The 22366-nt window shown below is 48.0% G+C and overlaps 1 protein-coding gene across 5 annotated transcripts in view; it reads left to right on the top strand.

Annotated features, from left to right (window-relative positions):
- Positions 1-1817: 1817 nt before the first annotated feature.
- RFX2 (regulatory factor X2) overlaps positions 1818-22366 on the top strand; it is a 63907-nt gene continuing 43358 nt past the window's right edge. For 4 of the 5 annotated variants that reach the window (XM_055805947.1, XM_055805946.1, XM_055805943.1 and 1 more), the window contains exon 1: positions 1818-1989. The gene's annotated coding sequence lies outside the window, so the exon portion shown is untranslated. The remainder of the gene's footprint in view (positions 1990-22366) is intronic. The other variant, XM_055805944.1, reaches the window with a different exon arrangement.

The following is a 22366-nucleotide window of genomic DNA, read 5'->3' as shown; positions in this document are numbered from 1 at the left end:
AAGGCTTTTTTTTTTTCTTTTTTGACTGGGACAAGGTGGCTCAGCATGAGTTGCGGTTCTTGCAACTACTCTAATATTAATTTCCGAGGGAGTTACTTTAACTATCTGGAAAGGTTTGTACATGCTGATTTGTTTTTATAGGTATCTGTATCCAGAGGAGCTTCCCAACCCTGCAGGCGCAGAACTTGTCATGCCTGCTATAAAAAGCCTGCTCCGCGCCCCCCCCCCCCCCCCCCCCCCCCCAAATGAAGGAATAAAGGCCATCTTCATGGATAGATTTTAGTCTGTACACGTTCAGGACACCTGCCACTGCCTTGCTGGTGAGGCCAGGCAGTCATGTCCAAACTGGAAATGCCTAATTTCTGGAAATCCCCTTCTTCACACAGCACGAGCTTCCAAGTCTCTCCTGGTCACTCAGGGGAGGGATTTCAAGGAAATCCCACCTGAAATCTGCTGAGTTTCCAGCCTGAACCACTTCTAGGAGGGCAGAGAAGGTCTGTGCTGGATCACACCAATCCTTACCGCGGGCATAGCGGGGATGTTCATGAGGAGAAAGTGTAGGGCTGAGGTAGCTGCTGCTTTTGCAGTTCTCTGACTGCAGGGAGTACAGTTTAGGCTTCATTTTTCTTCCATCACCAACATAAAAACATCAGCTACATCTTCCCACCCATAAGCAGGTGCTACGTGAGTTTTCCCCGGTGCAGCACCCCAAAGCCTTGCCCTGCTGCACGTGTGCAAATATCTGTATCTGTGGGGTGCTCGCATTCTGCACACGTGCTGGCCGAGCACGGGTGCTGGGAGCTGTTCCCGAGTTGCCATCAGCTGGCAGATGGTCTCCTCTGGATTCACGGCAGCTTGGCGTGGAGCTCACCCGCAAACACACCTGCTGCTGCAGCCGATCGGGGCTTGAGCCCAGCATTCCATGGACTTGGCCTGTTCTTTAAAACCCGTGATGGATGCTCCATCAGGAAGCGTTCACTGTTGGATAATTTTGTGTGATGGGACGATGATTCAGCTTCTGTCCTTACCCACTGCATCCCCCAGGCAAATTTCAGGCACTGCCGGTGCCGCTTGCCTGCGTTGGGGCGGGATGCGGGATGCGGGATGTGGGATGCAGGAGCCAGTACCCATGCCCAGGGATGCTGCACGCCCATCCACTTCTCTTTCTAGAGTTTGCGCTACACCAGCGTCCCGGGCCCCTGTTCCGCCATTAGCACGCCCCCCCGCCCCCCCCCCCCCCCCCCCCCCCCCGCTTTGTTGTCTGTGACTTCACAGCCGGTCACTATAGAAACGGTTTGATGTCATGGGGAGCTGGGAGCTCAGGTAGGGAGAAACCAGCGGCAACTGGGAGAAACCCCGAGGTCCCCCGGGAGCGGGCCGGATTTGTGCTGTTGCCGGGAATGCAACGGGAACTTTTTAGTGTTTAATAGAGGAAAAAACGTGTTCTTTGGCTCTACAGCAGCGCCCCCGCCCTGGCCCCGCCCACAGAGCGCCCTAGCCCCACCACGGAGCGTCTGGCCCCGCCCACGGACCGTGTGGCCCCGCCCAAAGAGCCTGGTCCCGTCCACGGAGCGCACTGGCCACGCCCACAGAGGGCCCCTGTCCCGCCCACAAGGCGCCCTGGCTCCGCCCACGGCGGCCTCTCGCCCCGCCCCGCCCCGCTCAGAAGCGCCAAACCGCGCGCCAACTCTCCGCCCCACCCCTTTCCCGCCGCTATTGGCCCATATCCGCCGCGTCCCGCCCCTCCCCTGACAGACAGCCGTCCCGCCAACTGCCGGCGGCGCCGCGCGGGACACGCCCCCCCGGGCGGTGGAGTGGGCGGGGCCGGGCGGTGACGTGAGGGTAGAGGCTAGCAACAGTTGCCTCGAGACCCGGCGCCAGGCGCCATAGTGACCGTAGCCCTGGAGACTGTTACTTGCCAACGGGAGCAACGCGCGGCCCCGGCGGCCGGAGCCCAGCGCAGCCCGCGGCGCCCGGCGGGGAGGGCAGGTGAGCGGGGGCGCGGCGCCCCGCCGGGGCCGCCCGCGGAGGGGGCCCGCCCGCGGAGGGGGCCCGCGGCGGGGTGGATGTGGCGGGGTGTGTGTGTGTGAGGCGCTTCGCGGCTGCCGCGGGGGCCGGTGAGGCGGGGGGTCGCGGAGGGTCGCGGGGACACCCCCCCCCGCCCCGGTCCGGCTGCAGCGGCTTCGCGCCTCGGCTTGTTCCCGCAGGGCTGAGGGAGCTCCTCGCGCCGCCCCCGGAAAGTTGGGAGCGGCGGCGGCCCCGGGCGGAGCGGGGGAGGCGGCACACACACCCCCCGGGGGCCGCTGCCCGGGGCGCGGCCTGCCCCGCTCCTCGCCCCCCGGGCCCCACACCGCCCCCTGGCCGAGGGGGCCGCTCCGCCGCGACCGGCTCCTCAGCCCGGCTCCTGTTGTCCCGGCGAGCGCCGGCTCCGGCCGCCGGGGCCGGGTCGGAGGCGGCTGCGGGGGGCACCGGGCCGGCAGCGCTGGAGGTCGCGGCTCCCGCCCGGCGCTGGTGCCGGCCGCGCTCCCCGGGGCCGCGGGCGGGGGGCGGGGGGGCTTCAGTGCCGGCTCATCCCCCGCTCCCCGGGCGCTGCGCCCCGGCGCTTGCTCCTGTCGGGCTTAGGAGCGGGCGCAAACTTCGATCAGACCTATTTTTAAGCATCCGCCGTCAATTCCCGACTTGGTTTCTCTGCTCGGTTTGAATAAAGTGCGTTGCGAACCGCGGCTCGGCCCCTCTTCAGGAGGAGTTTGTGCATGTGCCTATTTCAAGCGTGAGTTCCTGCAGCCTGATTAAATCTTTCCATTCTTTTTACTTAGGTCCTGTTCTGAAGTCTTTATTTTGGTTTTGCTATTGAAAGAAGCAAACAGGGGAATAAATAATAACTTTATTACATCTCCTTTATGGTTTTGCGCTTGAAATATCCATAAACTGACCGCACTCAGCTTCAGATTCATTTGATAGTTGAGGCTTTTTTCCATCTGCTGCTGCCCAAACTTTTCAGCTCTCTATCTCAGTTACAAATCGCTTGAGAACATAGAGTATTGCTGGCTTAAAAAAGAAAAAAAAAAAAATCAGTCTCCAAATACAAACCTTCAGTGCCCAAAGACTGGGGATTGCTTTTTGCCTCTGCTGTTTGACTTTTTAGGTGTGAGTTTGCTTCAGTCAGTTTAAGATTAATTCGGTCTTATCTCAGGTTTGATTTTAAAGTTACGTGTCTAGTGGCAGTCAATCTACGGATGGCAAGGCATCTTGGAATGCCCTCGTGGTTACCTGTTCCAGGATGGGTTGAAGCAGCCTCTGGAGGTACCTTTTGTGGGAATTTAGGATGGGCAAAGTTTTGACTTCTAGATGGCTGAAGTCAGGTGAGGAAAAAAGCCCACACTTGTGGGGTGCTGGATATCTGACATCGGGACTGGGATGCGGTAGCTCCAACATTGGGTGCTCGTTGTTTCATTTTGAAAATCTTAGTTCATGGTTTTACAAAAAAGCACGCATCCAGCTGGTTCTTTACTGCTCAATATTGCCGTCCCAAGGGACGTGAAATTTATTTAAATGTTGTGAGATGCTTTGCATTTGCCTTACGGCGTATACAGATGTGGGCATGCTCTGGTGTTTTTTGTTTTAAGTACATGTTCTCAAAGCCGTTCCCCATAAGGTGAGGTTGGGAAATACTCATCTTTTTAAATGGAATCTGGGTTCTGGGGTAACTACAGGATCCAAAAGCAAGTGAGGGGTTGGTGGCTGGAACTGCTTTGTCCCTGAGGGGCTGACAACTGGAATTGCCTTGTCCCCCCTGTTTTCTGCAAACCCAGGAATGATCCGAATGCGTGCATTGGTGGATGGTGATGAGAGCATCCACCACCACAGAGGAGTGCAGGAGCCAGGTCCCTCAGCCTTCACATGGGACTCCCAGGACAGTCCCTGCTTTGCATTTCCCTGCTGTGTCATTTGCATCTCATGAATTCCTCTCACAGTACCGTGTCCCTGTCCTGGGGCCCTGCGTGCCAGCTCCGTTTGCTGTGGAAGGGTCCGAGAGGGTGAGAAATCCCAACGCTGCGCTGCAGCAACCGGAGAGGGTGCAAGACGTGCAGGCAACGCGCTGGGTGCTGTGGCCATGGCCCGACGCAGCAGATTCTCCCTTAGCGTCAGACCCATGCTCTCAAAGTGTTTTGAAGGTTTGGCATATAAATTTGTAGGTTTGGCATATAAATGGAGGCTGGTCTTAATCGGGAGGCTAGGCACTGTGTGTCCCATGGAGTCCCTGCAGCAGGGGTGGGGGGAGGGACAGGGTCGCCTATCTCAAGACTTAAGGCTGAGCATGGTGTAGAGAGAGTTGTTGTTAAGTCGTGTGTTATATATGTAAGAATACACTTTCTGTATACGTCTGTGTGTGTTAACGTGAGATGGTAACTTAAGGGCGTAATCATCGAAGACCCGAGCAGCCAGCACCTCCAACGATGTTGATGTTGCGTGTCTGGGCTATTTGTTGGGGTAAATTCTCCAGCTGAGGGAATTCATTGCCACTAAAAGTCACCTCTGTACTTGTTACACCCTGCCTGTCACAAAACTCCTTCAGGGCAGCCATGAATGCAAAGCCTCCGTCAGCGGTTAATAACTGTAGCTTTTCCTAGCTCGATCGCAGTAAAATAGACGGCGCCAGTCATTGTCTTTAAATAGTCTCATGCTTGTAACACCTCAGAGCATTGACAGCTGTTCTATTTAATCGCAACATGTTTTTGCTTTTAATACAGGCCTGTAAACATAGCTGTTTTAATGTATTCTAGCATATTTTCCTTGTTCAGTTTTAGTACTCTAGAGTTAAAAGCGTCCTCGGTGTGCGGAGTCACAGCGCAGGGAGGGCAGTGCTGATTCAACAGGCGTCTCTTACCACTCGGCTTCTCAGCCAAAGTTTCTGCTGGAGGCTGCCGAGTTATATTTAAACCCAGTTTTCCCTTCTTTCCCTCCCTCGAAACAAATGCCAGCGCAGTTAACGTCTGGCTGCCGGCCAGCTGGAGCAAAGCGCTGCCCCGACCAGCGTGCCAGGGCTTGCCGTGGGTGCTGCGGCGAGGAGCGCCTATCCTCCCCGTGTCAGCGCACGGCGAGCCGGGATTATGTTCCTGATATTTGAAACATATGCGAGGTTTCTTTCTGTAATCTGTTCTTTGAGGCTCGGTATTTTGTCTTATTTGGACTGGCACTTCTTCGTTCCTGCATTCAAACATTCACAAATCCACCTTATTGTCTAAGAATGTGCTGGCTTTTTCATGTTAGGCTGTTTCCATCTAAGTAACATATGTACTAATTATGCTGTAAATACATAAATAGACGACAAAACATTTCTGCAGCACCAGCCATGTACCTCTTAATACGCTGAACAAAGAGGAATCCTTTCATAGTGGGCACTACCTACAGACAATCACTTTTCTTAACCCAGAAAGCATAGAAGAAATTATTTCGGGGCACATCAGTACACAAACTGTCTCCAATTGGGGGGGGGGGGTGTGGAGGGAAGGAAAAAAAAAGACAACCCACAAACCCACCTTCAGCTTTGGGTCATGTTTTTGTGAAAGATGGCTGCCTTTCACCCAGCTAAACCAGGACTAGAAAAGTTTAAATTTCCTGAATTCACCTGACATGTTAAAATGGTATGTATAGGCATGTGTTTTCATGTCAATGAATGCAAAAATCTGCCGATGATATTCCTCCTTGCTTAGGACACTGGTGGGTTAGGCAGTATCTCTCCAGCATTGCATCTACAAGGAGTATTTTAAATTGCAACAGAGGCAAGTCTTCCCAACCAGAACTTTTATCAACTGTTTTGTTTTGTTGATCTGGTATTACACAAGAGTTCAGAGCTGTACAAATGCCAAATGAAGGTGTCTGAAAAGTAATTCAAAGGCAATTGATAAGCTTGGTTTTTTTCCTAAATTAGATTTCTATTAAGAATTTATCTTCCTGAGCTTAATAAATTCCAAAGAAGTCTCAGCAAGAGTACAAATGTGTTGTAGCGCTGAAGCTTTGCAAGAGATTAAGTTGACCATTGCAGTTGCTTTCAAAGGAACAGAGGCCACAGAATGCTATGCCAATGATGACTTTATATAAAAGCAAATGCAAAAAACCCCCAGATTCGTTTTCTTGTCACAAATCCTTACTGCATTGAAGGAAATCTTCAATGTCTCTAGCAAGAAGCTGAAGGAAATAATAATTGCATTGACTGCAGCCATATTCCTCACTGATGCATCACTCAGTTCACTGATGCATATTATGACTGTCCAGTCTCCACAAATCTTTTTTTTTCTGTTTGAGGTGCTGCTTTTCCGGCTTTATGTGCAGGAACATATCTGTGTAAGGACAAATGACAGCAGGTACCTGTGTGTAGGCTATGATGAGGTCCAGCAGTTTGAAACACATCCCTGTCTTCTGTGGCAGAGCAGCTTCACACTCAGGAGACTCCAGGGCATCTCTAGTTTTTCCAAGTCTCTAGTTCTTATAAAGAAAATGAAGGACACAACCGGGAGCAAGGTGAAAGCAGGAGGCAAGAAGGCTTCTGTGGGTTCCACCGTGTCCGAGATGCCTGTAACAGCATCTCCACGCTCTTCAGGAGTTGTCCTGCCTTTGGGGCAGCCCAAGCTGAGCTGACAAAAGCACTTTTCTGTCGCTTGCTGCATCTGTGCCATAAATTTTGCTACCACGCATGGTGCCGAAGGGGTGTGTTTCCTTTCTGCGCCTTTGCCAGCTGAGGCTGTTCTGCTGTGAGAAATCTGCAGTGTGGGTCAGGGTTTCCAAAACGTTGCCTGCTCGGCTGCCCTCATAGGAAAGGATTTGTGTTGTACTGTGGTACATGGCAGCAAGCTCCATGTTTTGAGCAGGAGACCTGCCTCCAGTCCTCAGCATTTATTTTTTATTATTATCTTGAATAGACATCCCACAGCCCTACACTGCGATGCAGTGATGGCCTCAGTGCTACACTGGTTGGAGTTATTCTGCTCACTTGATTTGGAAAGGTTATTCATGGTGGATGCATATGTCTTCTAGAGTGGTACAGTCTCAGTGGTCAGAGCATGGTGCATCTGATGATAGCTTTTGCACGGAGGATTTCCCCTGTTTCGTTGCTCTCAGGACTAGATGCCGGCATAGGGGAGCTCTAATCAGTTTGTGTGAAAAGGCCTTTTTCTGTTCCCTGCCTGGCTTTCTCCAAGATCTGATCCTGAGCTGAGCCAGTGCTTGATGATGTGTGGGTTGGGTTAGTGCTTCTTGTGCTTAGGACAGGTTCAGAAGGCTTTACTGGTTGGTAACAGACAATTTCACAATTAGACAATAAAGTACCCTTCACCGGGTGTGTAAGTGAGGCTGCGGGACTGGCTAACAAGGCACAGGGACAGTAACTCCGAACACGAATGGTATTCCTCTCCCTATCGCCTCCTGGCCATGGTGGGGAGAGGGTTTCACCTGTGCCCAAGGGCAGAACCGAGTCTCCACCTGGACAAAGCAGGGCTTTGCTGGGAAGGGTGGAGAAGGCAGCCTGTCCTCACCCAGCAGGGTATCGCTGCTTCCCACGGGACAGCCCGCTCGTTCTGCGCTGATCCCCCAAACCTTGCTGGTCTGTGGCAGCCCAGGCTACGGCTGGAGGAGGGAAGCAAAAGGAGGTACCTGGAGATTTGGGACTAGGTGGACAAATGGCCTGTCTCCATGCGGCTAGGGGATGCTCATGGGAAGCAAGGCACAGAGCTGGATATTCTGGTTAGTTCAGCCAGATCTGGGGCCTTTCTGGCACAGGCAGTAGTCTAGCCTTTTCTTTTACCCAGGCTGTGGTGTTTGGGCAGTAAAGGGAATTTGCACGTTTTCTTGCCTCTGATAAGTTTAAGCTTGCAGAAAGCTGGGAGGAAGCGAGTTCTGAGATAAGACCAACCTCTCATGTGCTGTAGGTACGCTGTTTGTCAGTGCTGTCACCTCCCTGGCCTGGGCAAGGATATCTTTCCCCTCCTTTCTCCTCCCCCGAGCTGTCTTGGATGGTACAGTCAAAAAAACAACTTGAAATCCACCTCTGGGCTGTGAAATGTGGGGGTAGATGTGCGTAAGTGTGTGTGAACTAGTTCTGTCTAATTTATCTTCAGTCCTTGCATTTAAACAAAATATTTTACGTGCTGTTTCAACCCCCACCGCTTCCTCTCTCCAAAGAATCACAGAACAGATTGCGTTGAAAGGGACATTAAAGATCATCTAGTTCCACCTCCCTGCCATGGGCAGGGACATTTCCACCAGCCCAGGTTGCTCCGAGCCTCGTCCAACCTGCCCTTGAACACTTCCAGGGATGGGGCACCCACAGCTGCTCTGGGCAGCCTGTGCCAGCCTCACCCCCCTCACAGTGAGAATTTCTTCCTTAGATCTAATCTAACCCCCCCCTCTTTCAGATGAAAGATGAAATGCAGATATTTTCAAATGTTCGTGGACTTAAATGGCCAATCATGGCAGGAAATTTTTCTTTAGTAGCTACAGATAATAAGAGAAACAATGGCTTCTGGTGACCAAGCTAATCTTCAGAGCTTCCTTCTTCCTGGCAAGTATTTATTCTTCTTAGTATGATGGATGTGCACCATTGTTTAGTAGACTTGCACCCACCAGGAATTTGAAGTATCCTCCACCCTGGTCCTAAAACCCTTGAAGAAACTGGGGCTTGCCTGCAGGCTGCCTGTCCTCCACAGCTGTTTGAACTCAGAATTAATTACCTGTCCTCCGAAGCACAAATCCAAGATTCACCTTTGGTGTTTTAGGCACCAGCTCTGTGGCATTCCCTTGCTGAGGCTGACTTGGGCGTTTTCACAACTTGGGCGTTGTGAAAGCTCAGGTTGTTCCTACTCCTGCCTTAGCCTGTTGGTGTTTTCCTTCAAGGAATAGCATTGACTATGGTACTTTCCATAAGATTGCTCCCAACACCAGGATCAGACAATAATCACCAGATCGGAGCCGCTGGCAGCAGGACCACTGAGGTGGTTATAACTGCTGCTTGCTGTGCTAATAAATGGGAGTATTTAAATTTCAGAGTATTGTCTTGTATGCTGCAACCGTTAGAGATAATTGTGTAAGATAAGGAGTTGTAAGCAAGATAATTCATGTTTCAAAACATACTGGAGCAGTAAAAGTGCTTTTTTGATTCTTGCTGTTTTCCAGGTTTTCATTCTTCTCAATCTAGGTGCTGCTCAGAACTTAAAAATCTTTTTAAAAACCCCAAACAAACAACAAAACAACACACACACCCCCCCTTGCTTTTAGCTAAAAAGTGCAGTCAACATTTCTGTAACATTTCATAAACGATGTGTTGCCAGAGGTTTACCTGGCTACTGAAGTTTTGAGTCAGTTCATTATTTAAACTTTCTTGAGGTAGAGGCAGTAGACAGAAACAGCTTATTTTAGACCGATTATGTAGTATCTGTTAAAACCCACAGATGTTTGAGCTGTTACAGCGCCAGGAAGCCCCAGCCCACCCCGACAGCACATTATCCTGGGTGCAGCGGGGCTCGGTCTCTGCCCCAGGGTGCTCACAGTGGCTTCACGGGAGAGGCAGAGCCAAGGCTGGCACAAGGATGGGGATTAGTTACTTGTGGTTTATCCGTCACAGAAACCTCCTCTGCAGTCCCCATCCAAGACATTCCAGTGTGATGCCTCATCAGCTGCTGCTGCGTCATCCCCGAACTGTTGGGAAGAGCTGTCGCCACAGCTTGTTGTTACTAGGGAAGAGCCCCAGCACCTTCAAGTAAAGGATCTTTAGGCTATTTAAGAGATGTAACCCTTCTAGGTATCAGCTTCCATGAGAGCAGGCACCCTTCTCTGCCTTTGCGGAGGAAATGCACAAGGTGAGCTATCATGTTGGTGCTTGATAAGCTACAAGCACCTAATTTTTAGAGTTGATTTTTGGGGGTCAGTATTCTGGTCCTTAACGCGGTGTGAGGACAGAGTGTATGCAAGTATGGGCCAGGCAGTGCCTTTCTGTTTATTTCACTGTATCTATTGTCATGGTGGATTACAGCCGAGCAGGGTGGTGGATTGCAGGGTAAGTCTGACCTGAATGCAAACTGTGGACTGGGTACTTTTCTGCATCTTTCTCATGGATGCAATCGCTCATAAAATCATGATCCACCTTATTGTAATTAATGCTCAGGAATTTTTAAGTCCCCGGCTGCTGCCCTGCAGGGCAATGTGTTTTGTGTTTAGCTCCACAGGTACCATGCAAGCGCTGTCTCCCTATCTCAGTTGTAAAAAACACTAGTCATCACTTCCTTAGGTGGAGACTGAAAGGAGACATTTCAATATTGAGACATCTGAGGGTGTGTCCATCACAATAACATCTCTCTGTATGTTTATGCAGGCCCTGAGGCTATATCTGTGTATGTGGAGATACACATATATTTTATTTTTTAGATACCTGCAAACACATAAGTATGAAAATATACCTGTATATCTACATATATGTACATTATAAAAGAGTGTAGTTCCAAGAGGACACCACGCTGAACGATCTTTATTCCATGTTTCTGATGCACCTCATAGCCGCCAGACCCTGTCCTTGCTGGGGTTTCCGTGCCACCATAGACCTCCCATGGGACTGCTCTGAGGTGTAAATTAGTCTCTGATCTAGCAAGTCCCATCTCTTTCTGATCCAGAACCCACATCTATTGGTACTTCTCAGCCTGTCTGGGAAACCGAGCTTTATTTGCTCTGTGCTTTCATTTCCATTTTCTGTTAGGGAAAAATTCAATACCTGCCTTTGCCAGGAGCCAGAGAGTTGAGATGGGTAGGCTTGTAATATTTGTAAAGTGCTTTGAAATCCTCACGTTAGTGCTGCTTTACTCACTGAGCAAAATCACACAGGCATCTTCGTGCCCTCTGAGAACACTGGGTGCAGAGGCACTTGCCTTTGACCCTCAGGATGCTGAGAACAGGGACACAGGCTTCACGGCTGGGGCTGCTCCGTGCCCTCTAAGAGCAGCACCCGGTGCTGTGGCTGCTCCCCTCTGCTCCTCTGGGTGCGCTTGGGGACAGTCCCCTGGGAGAAGCACCCACTCGGAGGATGTTACTCCCCCAGTTTGCTCTCCCTTCTGCTGGCAATCTTGCAGCGTGCTTGCTGGTGGAGATGCAGAGACCGTGCTCAGAGCCATATTATGGTCCTAAAAAAAAACAAGAGAAGGAAAACATCAGACTGACCCCTGGAGAAATTATTTCATTAGAGAAATTCTTTTGGGGAAAAGAATGATTGGGGCATTCCTTGCTGCAGTGACTCCAGTATCATTGTTCAGGCTGTTTTACAATTTAAATGAACCCACATGTAGACTGCTCTCAAAAAGTGAATTTTGCAACAAAAATCTTTGGGAGGATGAACTGTAGACAAGCTAAACTCTGTTGTTATGTGTTGCTCTGTTTGCAGCACCTGATGAGAAACACAGGGTAATTTTGGTGACACTCCCTCTCTTTGCACATTTTGAGAGACAATTTATGTCATGGATTGAATTTTTCCAGCAGTATTCTAACCTCATCCTTTAAACTCAAGCTTTGTTGTCTTAAATGCCACCAAATAACTACATTAATACATCATACATTGCGGTTCTTATTCATGTTCCCCAAAGAATTACTTAATGCTTTGGTGATGAGTCTCTTATTAGTCTATCATTACGGAATTTTTGTGATAGCTTTTGTTTTGGCAGCTACTTGGTTGAACTTATATTTCAATGTTGGGCAACAAAATGTTCCGTGGTGAACATTTTGAGTGCATCTCCTGGTTTCTAACTGCTTTCTTCCTATACGGGGATTGAATTACGGGATTAGCCAGAACATCATGCAGTATTTCTGCTGGAGAAAAGTAAATAGTCTAGGGGTGAATTTCTACTTTACACTTTTGGCTTACAGCCATCCTAGGCTAGAGGTAAATTGAACATTGGTAAGAACTGACAGCCTGTGGCCTGTCTGCAAGGATTTTTATACCTTTTTCTCTATCAGGTTTATAAAAAAAATCACTAATTTTCTTGCCTCAGAAATTTAAGATAAGGGTTGAGCTCCTGCCTGTTCCCTGGAATTCACATTTACCCCCCAGATCAGCAGGAGCATATGCTGATCAGTTGAAGAAGGTATGCAATCTTATGGTCCAATAATGTAATAAGAGGGGATTTTAATTCTAAAAATCTGCCCCCTCTCTACCCCCAGAAATCTTACTCAGCTGGGTACAGCGAGTTGGCTGTATTATTCTTTTGAGACAATAGTGCATTGAAAACCTATTTTGGAAGGTAAACTCATCTCTGTACTGTTAGCGTTTTGTGAGTTTATAACACCAGTGGCTGTTTTCCCACTGCAGAAGCACAAACAGCATTCTCCCTTGGACACACGTGTGCATGCACTTGTGGAACTGGAGATAAAGGCCGCAAACACCATTTTTCTAAAAACCCCCACCCTCCTTTTTTTTTTTTTTTTTTTTTTTCCCCTCCCCTCTTTGCAAATGGCTTCTGGCATCATTGCTGTAACTGCCTCTTTCCTCGAGACAGCAAGGTCTCTTGTGAACTTAATATAAATTGTTCGTAGTACTCCTTTGAGTCCATTTCTTGAATTGTATCTTTGAAAGATCCCTCTGTAGCTTCATGTCGGTGTTGGAGGGAGAGCTGGCTGACTTTTTTGGCATCTAGTGATTGTGGGAGAAAAAAAAATAATTATGTGAATGCTCAGCTGAACAATGTGCAATATTTCTAGTGGAGTGCTTTTTGCCTGGGCAACCTAAGTGCAGATGCAGAGAAGGAGATGATGGTGTTTTCTTTTTCTCCCTCCATCTGCAACAAGTAGAATTTCTCCACTAAGAAAATTAATGTCGTATTTTTTTTATTTTTTTTAAACTGCTGTTAATGTCTTGATTGTACTCCTCTGACCTATAGCACTGAACTAAACCCATTCACTTTTGATCTACAATGTGCTAAATGAGAACAGAAACTGACCCTTCTGTTTTGGAATATAGAACTGGAAATTCAGGATTAAAAAAATCTACTTTTTTGCCTTTGAAACAGGCAGATGGGATCATTTAACATATAATTTGCTAAAGTTTATTTTGACTGAAGTCTGATGTCAAGTAGCATCCTGAGCAAATATTTCCGAATAAAATAACATATTGCTGACTTACAACTCTGTTGCTGTTGGTTTAAACTAACTATGGTTATAAAATCCCTTGTATTGGCAAAGGGTCTGTTAGCAGAACAGTAATTGTTTGTATATAGTATTTTAAACCAGTTGTGTTTTCTGCTGTTATGTTAATGGAAAGCACGTTTTGACATCTTCCCCTTAGCTCCCTGTCTGGATTTGGCATTCCATCTGGCTGCACCAAAGAAACTCTTCCCCCTATTCCCCACCCATATCTCTTCTGGGTAAATAAAGGAGCCACTGACAAGTTTAACTGTGTTTTTAAGAGAACTAATCATTCTGCTTTCAAAATTGGCAGTGCGATGGTCGTTACTGGCTACTGAACTGAAGCTCTCCAGAGGTACTGTTTTTTTCTGAAATGTTTTGAGTTGTTTGAAGCACGCTTGGCTCATAAATACCTACAGACCATAGCCCATGAGAGACCCATGAGTCAGGGAGCAGGAAAGGGTCAAGTCTGGATGTTGTAGAAACCCCAGTCCCAATACTTCGAGTAACAGAATAAACTGATGTTTCGTTTGACGGTGCCAAAACCCATCTGTAATTAATGCTCTCTCTCCTTCACAAATGTCTTTTTTTCCTTTTGTCTATTTGGGCAAGAATGCTGCAAACAGGGGATTTAACCCATGGAATGGTGAGGTTAGTGTTCGATTGGGTCTTCCAACTTTCTTTTAGAAGACAGATTTATGCAATTCAGACAATGGAAGGGAAAAGAAGAGAGAGCAGTAATGGGTCGATAGCTAAACAATTCATAATTTAAAATGAAAAAAAAAAAGTGAATCTGCAGTGCCAGGGGAAGATATGAATACTAACTGATTCCTCTGATGCTTTTGAAGCTGCTTTTGAAGCTCAGACAGGAGAAGCAGTTTGAGGTGGTTTAATCAAGACACCTGTGCAATCTCTCTTATGGAAAAATCCACTGAAAGCTTCACAGCCCACACAGAGGAGCAGGGTCTGGCTCTTAATGTCTCAGACTGATCTTCCTCTGCTTCCTGTAATGACAATTCTTCATTGTTCTTCGCAAGCAGAATAAGGGGGGAAAGTCGCTGCTGATGTTCAGAGCAATTCAGCGTTTCTTGCACTGTGCTTTGTGTGAAAAACAGGATGGGTGGATGCTTCAGGCAGTTCTGGAGGATGCTTAAAACCGCAGCATTCAGTTGGTGCTCCTGGACACAAGGATGTCTAGGTGCTACAGCTCGGACAACGTCCTTGCACCTCCGTCCTTGTTCCAGGAAGAAAATACCTGCTCCTGGTTTTTGCAACTTTGATACAAAAGACTTTTCTAAGTCGTCTGTGGCATCACTGTGAGGGAGATTGACCTTGTTTATAACACTAACAAGTTTTGTTAATCAGCGCAGTGTTGATTGGGCTCTTTGTGTGGATTTGTAAACATCTGGGCAGCCAAGGGAGTTCCACCTTCCTCCAGGAACCTGGCAGAAGAGCCCTGATTCCTTCCCTGTTACTGCCGTCACATTCATGTGAATTAAAAATTAAAATCTCTGCAACTCTTACTGATGAGGGACTGAGAGCACGCGGGTTATCGCGGTGAGATGAACACGAGAGCACAGCACGGGCTGTTTTGGTGATGGAGTGGCCCAAGCGATGCCCTCCGCCCCATCTGGGGAGTCTCTCACCATTGAAACTCAGCCTGACCGAACAAGTGTGGCAGGCTGTTGCCATTTGAAATATCGGGTGGGGGGTGGGGGGGGTGGTGGTGAGAAAAAAATAATAATAAAAAAAGGCAGGAGTCCCAGCCCCCGAGCCTGGTGGTCACTCACTTTGTCAGGTCAATTCACTGCCTTGTGCAGTCACCCGGGAGAAGATGGTGATGGTTAGGGTACTGCTTCTCACTTGGCCTTTTCTGCTCCTTTGTGAAGTGCTGTATCATATAAAACATGCTCTGTTGCAAAACACTTTTTGACTGCAAGAGTATTCCTAGAAAACTTTTCTCTTTGCTAATGGTGCTGCACTTCCCTGCTAGTGTTTGCTTTGCTGATTATTTGGCCTTGGGAGGATAGTTACTTTGTTCTCAGCAGCTGGTGGCTTTCCTTTCTAGAGGAGATGGATTTGTTTTTTCCATCCCTGAATAATTTAGATACTACTGATAGCTTAAAAATACTATTTTGCAGAGTAACTAGGTACTTGTGTTGGACTGCAAATGAATACTCTCCTGTATCTCCATCTGCAAATTACAAAACTGCTACATGAAGTTTACTGTTACAAAGCTTTAGGGACTCCAATTTAGTTTGCATTTAATCAGTTTATTTTGTGGAGGAAAATTTATATCAGATTTGGCCGTCCTTTTAATAGTTATGTTTCGGAAATGAAATTGTGTCTGAATCTGGTTCCAAATGTGCCATGACATTAGTGTTAAAAAAAAAAAAAAAATCAAACCAAAACCCACCATTATTGCTTCTCTTAATTGTGAAATGGGCAGTCATTGTGTATAAAGAGATTTGTTTTAATTTTAAAAGGTTTTGTCATCCTCAGCTGTAGTCCACTGTTGTTGCTTACGAGTGCAGCCCCAACCCAGGAAATGTCTCATAACTTGAAAAACAAAACATTTTCTGGCTGGTCTGTATTAGAGAAGACATTGAAGACATTTAGCCTGGAAACTTGAATTAAGATGGTGACATGTATCAATAGGATGCTCTAAGTTGAGGCAAATATGCAGAGTGGTACCCTTCTAGTCCCTGATCTGATGCACAGATAGAGGAGACGTCTGTAAAGACGTAAAGCAAAGCATGTCCGACCTTCTCCTTGCTTGCTGGTGTCTTGCCTGAACATTGCCATTGTGTTTTGGCTGTAGTGGAGCCTGCTGCATCTGCAGGGGGTCTGAAACCAGGACCTTCTGACACCAAGACCTGCTCTGGTTCTCCTTCCCAGGTTCCAGTGGTGTGTGGATGCTCCTCTCTGCTCCAGCTCCTGGTCTTCTGCTAGTTGCTCAGTTTGTAAGTGGAGGCATTCTTAGCATTCCTCCCAGTCTGCATCATAGCTACGAAACGTCTAATTACACTTCTGCACAACAACTAGCCAGCAAATTAACATTATAATGGATCTTAAGGTTCTGTAATTACTCAAAAATGTCACTGGGCTGAAGGAGTGCTGGCAGCAGCCTTTCCTCCCAGGGCAGGGGTGTGCAGCCCTTCTTCTCCTGCCTTTGGAGTCTGCCTGCACGTGAAAAATTTGTTGTCCTGAGGCCTTACGGTCCTTAGCAGCACTTTGGTAATTACTTAGGATACAGGAGTGTCACCAAAGTTTAGGACCAGGCTCTCAAGCAGAGCTGATTATGTCGCTGACTGTCTTTGCTGAGCTGAATTCTCTCGGCCATTTTTAAACACAAGCAGCTGCTGCTTTCTTTTGTCCTATCCCAATTTTGATTTTTGTTCCTTCAGGCAGGATGTCTGCTGAAATCGCTGGAAGAGTTGCTGTTGGCTGTGTGGGGCTGCAACTTGCAGAAGTGGCTCAGAAGAGGGAGGGGAGCAGCAGCCTCACGCACTGTGTAGTCTCTCAAATTCTGCCCTAGCGCTTGCCTTTGGCAGGGCAGCAGCCCCCTTTCTGCTGTCCCCCAGCCCTGCTCTACAGCTTTGTCACTTGTCCTGGTGAAACCAGGGCTGTATTTTCACAGGAGAGTTCCCAGCTCCAAAAGGATGCCCCGCCGTTTGAGGGCAGGCTGCAGCAGCAGCACTGGCGGCTTTGCGTTGCTTCACTCTGGGCACTGAAATCAGGATTTTGGCCTTCCTGCGTAGGCAGCGCAGAGGAGTTACCTCCAGAGGTTGACCCAGAGTAGCTGCTTCTCCTGGTGTACCAAAAAATGAGCCCTTCAGCCCCTCGGGGGGGGCATTTGGGGTAGGTGGCTAATGCTGGCTGATGGAAATCCTCTGCATCCCACAGTGCCTGCACGCATCGAGAGCATCCTATAGCTACACCGGGTATGTTCAACCCTTACTGGGCTTTCACTCCCTTGCCAGCTTCGTTTAGCCAGCGTTCGCTTTTGGGAAAATAACTGCTGTGGATTGAGGTTGCTGCCTTTTTGTGGAAAAGGGGGAAGGAATGAAATAATAGTTAATACTTAATGCATATGAGCAGTGATGCTGCTGGGGTTGCCTAGCAGCCGGTTAGACAAGCAAGAGAGTAAAATGGTCTGTCTGAGGGATGGTGGTTGGAGCTGGTTTCTTGGTTTGCTAGTGGAATCTGACCCATGCAGTCCGCTTTTTTGGGAGGGGGAGGAGATGATGGAATTTACCACTAATGGATATTTTAGCTCCGTCGGATCGTCTCTATCCACTCCCCCACCCCCATCTGTTTTTCCTTTTCAATTTTTCGAGTGTAACTTGGAAAGCTTTAGCCAAAGGGAGGTGTTAAAGTTTTGTATGGTTTTTGGAGATGGAATGGGCAAAAAATCTCTCAAAAGAGACTTTTCCCTTCTATTTAGGACTGTATCTCTAGCAGTCTGGAGATCATTAGCATTTCACGGCCTCTTCAATATACTGCTCAGCACATGCAGTAAATGCTGTGTGGACTGGAAATAGCTCCTGCAGTCACACTTAACGCTTCTAACTTTGCTCTCATTCTCGCAAGAAGTGGATGTACATTTCGTTTTTTGGAAAGCAAAAGTAGAAAGATACTTTGGAAAAACAAAAAAAGGGGTGGGGTGGGGTTGAGCTGCTATATGATTGCAAATAAACTGCTCCCTCCCCCATGGGGCCAGAAATTCCCCAAAGTATAAGGTTGGATTAAAACCCCCCAGGAGATAAAAATAAGGAAGGCTGACTGGTTTAACAGTGATTTTCTGAAATTGGGTTCTTCTTTTTTCCTTATTCAGTAAAAGTTGGAAAGCTGGAAAGCCTTTTTCATGTTGCACGTAGCTCTGTGGGAGTAACAGGACTCCAGGAACTGAAACCCTAAAACCCTCCACTAGCATCTACCCTTGAGATGAGAGGTGTCAAGTCTCAATTCTCCTGTGTTTTCCTCATCCCAGCCGTAACTTTTTAGCACATGAAAGCAGAAATAAGGGCACTTAGCAGAAAGGAATGGAATGAGAAGAATCTTGGACTTAATTTGCTCATCTTAATAAGGAGTAAGAATAGTGGGTCTTTTAAGGCAGCTAGCCTTTTCTACACACTGAAATGAGTTGATGGGTCTTGGGTCAATGCCAGCAAAAATATCACTCTAGTAATTTTGGTGGAACGAGCAAGGGGTCCAGGCAGTGAGTTTTGGCTTGCTTTGCAGGCTGGCGCTTGAACGAGACCAGAGTTATCGAGAGGTTGGTCACCTTCATATATGCTGCTTCTGCTGCCATGGCAGAGGTGTTCCTCTTACGGAATTATCTGTAGAAGTCCTTTACTTGCCAAATGTTGCAGTGTTAAAGCATCCTTTAAAGATATTTCACAAAGCTTGGAGACTTCAATGCTGAGCTGTACCCTAAGGCAATAGGTAGGCTGGGCAAGGATACTGTGCAGTAAAGGAGCTTGGTTCGAGTTTATATTTTTGTGCAAATGCTACTGGATCACCTCAAATAGCTGCAAATATGCATATTTTATCCCTTTGCTGGGGAGGTTCTTCAAGTTATGACATTTCTTAATTTTCAGTTGTCATTTTTAAGTTGCCAAGCGGTGCTGAACTCTTGGCTGCCTTGCATGAGTGTCTGCTCTCTGTTGAATGCCGCTCTGAACATCAGAAGAAAATCAGCTGCCTTCTGCAAAATGCTCCAGGGTCTACTGTTCTCATGCAAGAGGCATGTGAGCCCCCCTGAGAAGGAGATAAATGCAATCAAATACTAAAAGACCAAGGAGGAGTTTGGGGGCTGAGGTCAGCAATAGTTTTGGAGGGGGGAGGAAAAAAAAATCCTTCAACAAAGAACAGAATTTTTGAAAGACTTTATTTAGAAAGTGCCCAGTGCTATGAGTTTTTATTTTTTATCCAGTGGATGAGTGATTTCTGCTTTTCGAGACATCTACCTCAGAGAAGCAAATGCCTTGCTGCAGTTCGGTTGCAGTTCCCGGGAGGACTGTGAAACACCAGAGGAAAGCCAAAGGAAGCACTAAAAGCACCACAGCCTGGAAATCAGCAACTTCAGTGATAAGCTTTAATTAATCACTGTGCAGGTGAACTGATGTGATGCCAATGCCTAAGCTTAGGTTTAAATGTTGGAGGGACAAATTCTGCCCAGCTTCTGCTCCTATTGAATTGGGGAACCGGTGACAGCAGCATGTGGCCTTAAAGATGATTAGCAAGCACAGCAGAACTTTTATGTTTTAGATCATACCACCGTGCCCAGGACAATGATCTGTTGCACCAGCCCAACAAAAGCCTCTCTCTATTCTTTATTTCCACAGAGAGGAGGCTCTCCCTTAAAATCCTCTGAGTGTTTGTAAAGTTTCAATGTAAAAAATGCAAACCAGAGAATTTGAATTAGTTTCCAATGTTTGTGGAACTAGGAGAAAACATCCTTCTGGTGATTTCTCCTCTTCATCAAATCGGAGGACACTGAAAAACTACACACACCCTCTCCTGAAAGCTTATTTCCCAGTCAGACTACCTTTCTCCATGCTCGGAGATAACCACAAAGAAAAGTAAACCTCTTTTAAGTAAGCTAAATCCTGCTTTAAAGGGATCTAAATTCTGCTAGGAAACTTCTAGGAATCTACAGATAGATGAAAAAGAGGACGAAAAAGTTGAAAGAGTACTTGCGCAGGGGCTTGTGTTTTTGTGGGAGCTCTGGCTGTGTGATGCTGCAGCTCTGCTGGTGCCGGTGCTGTGGGTGCTGTGCGTCCCTGGGCGGTGCTGTGCATCCCTGGGTGCAAGCTGGGCACACGGGGCTTTGCATAATGGCTCGTTGCTCCTGGGTTAACTCTTTAATAATATTTTTAAAAACAGGCAAAAAGGTTCCTTTCCTGGGCATCTGCTTTGAAGAATGCTGCCCAGCCTGTTAATCCGTTTATTCTGAAATAGCAATTAAATAAAATAAAACAAAACCAAAACAAAGCAGCACACCCCGCAGTCCTTACCCCCCCACACCCCCCCCTCACAGTTACTATAGCAAAGAAATTATTTGTCAGTCCTCCCGGGCTTCTGAAAATACCCGCTGACATATTTAGTGTGCGTTCGCGGCGGGCGGGAGCGGGGATGGGGATGTTTGGTTTGGGAAGCGCTCCCCGCGTTGCCTAGCAACGCACCCTGGACACGGGAGTGGACCGCGTCGCCCATGGCAACTGCTGTTGCTCCCCAAACAGCGTGGGCCGCATCCTGCCCGGCACCGCGTTTTGGCTGGGCTGGGGCTCCCGGGCTATGCAGTGTGGGGTCCCCCCTGCCCCCCGCCCCCCCCCCCCCCCCCCCCCCAAAGCAGCCTCAGGCTGAGGGGTAAAAACAGCTCCCCCTGCCCCTTATTGGTGATGCAAAAGAGCTTAAATCTTTCCCGCTGGGCTTAGACTCTAAGAACAACCCTGACCTGTCAGCACGGCGCTGGAGGCTGAGCTTTTAAAACTGCAGCTTTGCCTTGCCCGCTTAGGGGATGGAGGAAATAACGTGGTTTCTGGGTGTCATCTGAACCCCTCTGTGGCTGGACTACAGACAGAAAGTTTTGTGGGCTGAGCCGTCTGTCGGAAAGCCACCAAAAGTACTGCCCACAGGAATTGATTACCTGGATAAAAGATACAACTCGGTTAATTCTAGTTCGGTAACAGTCAATTTTCTTTCTTTGGGAGAGTGAGAACTTGTAGAGCAGCGTACAGTTGTTGCAAGCCTTTCTCTCCTGTTCATCTAGAATATGGTCTGTCCTGACCAAAAATACAGCAGTGCCTTTCCCCAAGTGCAGAATATTCAAATATATATTCCCAAACTGCGTTTCTAGGGCAGCCTTCTCATTTCTTTGCCTTTCCAGGAAGAATTGCACGTCTCTAGATAGTTTATGTCTATTTGGGGTCTTGTTTAGTCCCGGAGCCTGTGGTGCCAGTCACTCATGGCTGTATGAACCTTAAATTTCCACAGGGAAAAAACCCAGCGTCTCGTTCCCCGTCTTCACTGGTAGCAGTGCACTGGGTGCTGTGATGGAGAACAACCATGAGTTTGGTTGTGGGACCCCCCACCATGCCAGCCTGTGGCTCTGATCAGCCACTTGCAAATGCACGTAGGCAAAACATTTTGGACTCGGGGCAGTTCTACTGCATGTGTAGAAGCAGAATCATCAATAAGCAGATCCCAGACTGTCATGGGGAAAGTTTGCAGGATGTTCTGGTGTGGCACCATCACATAAAGGGCAAGACTCCATTTTCTGTGGAAGATGAACCACCCAGACCTCCGTGGTGGCTCCTCCCTAGTATCACCAGTCCCTGCTGAGGGTGATGCTCCCCAGGAGTGGGCCGAGTTAGCACAGCCTAGAGGAGCATCTCGTGTGCAGGCAGGAGGACGGTGGGGTCAGAGCTCATGCAAGTACTCGAGAGAGACCGAGAAACTTGCCCTTGGTGTTAGGAGAAAGCAAGCCAGCCCTCCTCCTCCTCCAGCCCAGGCACCACCTGTCTTTCGGAGGGGAGAAGTGACCACTTGTTTCTCTCCTTGCTCCAACTCTCCTTTGGGGCTTCTCCAGCTCACCGGTATAAACCCACAGCAACAGTAACACCCGTGACCACTTGTTTATCCCCTCCTGCCCTGCTTCAGTCCACCCCATGGTGGAATCTCTCCCAGAGACCACGGGAGCACTGTCTCAGCTGGTGCTGTAAAATCTAAGACAAAGCTGTCTGTTCTCTGCAGGGCCACAGTTTATGTTTGTGGCTTGTTCTACTTAACAAAGTTAAGCACTGCAATGCTTGTGGATGGTGCTATATCAATAAATAACAATGTACTGGGCTGTGTTGGCAGCGGTTACGTCTGTATGTGCTGTTCACTGGATAGGCATGATGGAGACAGCTGCTGCTGCCGCCCCACATCGAAATGAAAAGCTGCAGCACATCTCTGACTTCACACTTAAATTGTGCAAAGGCTGGCTAGCCTTAAGGCCAGGGAAAGGATTGTCTAGCCTAAACAAGCAAAAAGTGAGTGCTGACGAGCGTACCAGTTTCGATTAAGCTGATCTCTTGGAATTAATTTAAAATATGTGACATATTCCATGGTTTTCTGCCATGGGACAAGCTATAAAAGCAGGTCTTGCAAAAACGCAGTTGAGTACCCAGGTTTGCAGTTCTGTGTTCTGAAAGGAGCCCAGCTC

This window comes from Falco peregrinus, chromosome 5 (genome assembly GCF_023634155.1).
Source record: "Falco peregrinus isolate bFalPer1 chromosome 5, bFalPer1.pri, whole genome shotgun sequence".
Lineage (NCBI taxonomy): Eukaryota > Metazoa > Chordata > Aves > Falconiformes > Falconidae > Falco > Falco peregrinus.
The sequence above is the reverse complement of the archived record's forward strand: the minus strand, read 5'-3'. Positions and strand labels throughout refer to the sequence as shown.